Source organism: Penaeus monodon, chromosome 27 (assembly GCF_015228065.2).
Source record: "Penaeus monodon isolate SGIC_2016 chromosome 27, NSTDA_Pmon_1, whole genome shotgun sequence".
NCBI classification, from domain to species: Eukaryota; Metazoa; Arthropoda; class Malacostraca; order Decapoda; family Penaeidae; genus Penaeus; species Penaeus monodon.
Window position 1 is genome coordinate 26,441,211 of NC_051412.1, and position 427 is coordinate 26,441,637.

At 58.3% G+C, this 427-nt stretch overlaps 1 protein-coding gene across 1 annotated transcript in view; it reads right to left on the bottom strand.

Moving 5' to 3' along the window:
• The window catches only part of LOC119590733 (longitudinals lacking protein, isoforms H/M/V-like), a gene marked incomplete in the record, with an annotated part of 51,210 nt that overhangs the window by 50,406 nt on the left and 377 nt on the right, over positions 1-427 (bottom strand).

Here is a 427-nt window from a genome sequence, read left to right on the forward strand (position 1 = left end):
CTCCTGTGGTTGCCAAACGTAACTCCCCAAATTTCCAACAAGGCATTTGGAACAGAACACACTAAAATCCCGATAACCCATTTCCCTGCACAACAACAAATGCCAGGCGTCCAACAACGAAACATCCTTACGTGTTGGTCGAGAGGGAAAAGCCGAGGCCTCGTCCTTAGGCAGCAGGGAGAGGGACCGGAGGCGAGGAGGACATAGGAGGGTAGTGTGGCGTGGGTTCCTGTCCAACAAAGGCTAGAGGAGGGAAGCGGAGGGAAGGGGGGAGGAGGAGGGAAGGGAGATGGGGGGGGGGGAGCTCCCGGACCCAAGCCGGTGTCTATCCTTCGCAGCTTTTCAACGGCCTTTTCCCCAGCTTCTAAATCTACTTTCTAGCCACTGCGCCCCCGTGCCGCCCTATCCGCCCGCGTGCCGGTGGGGA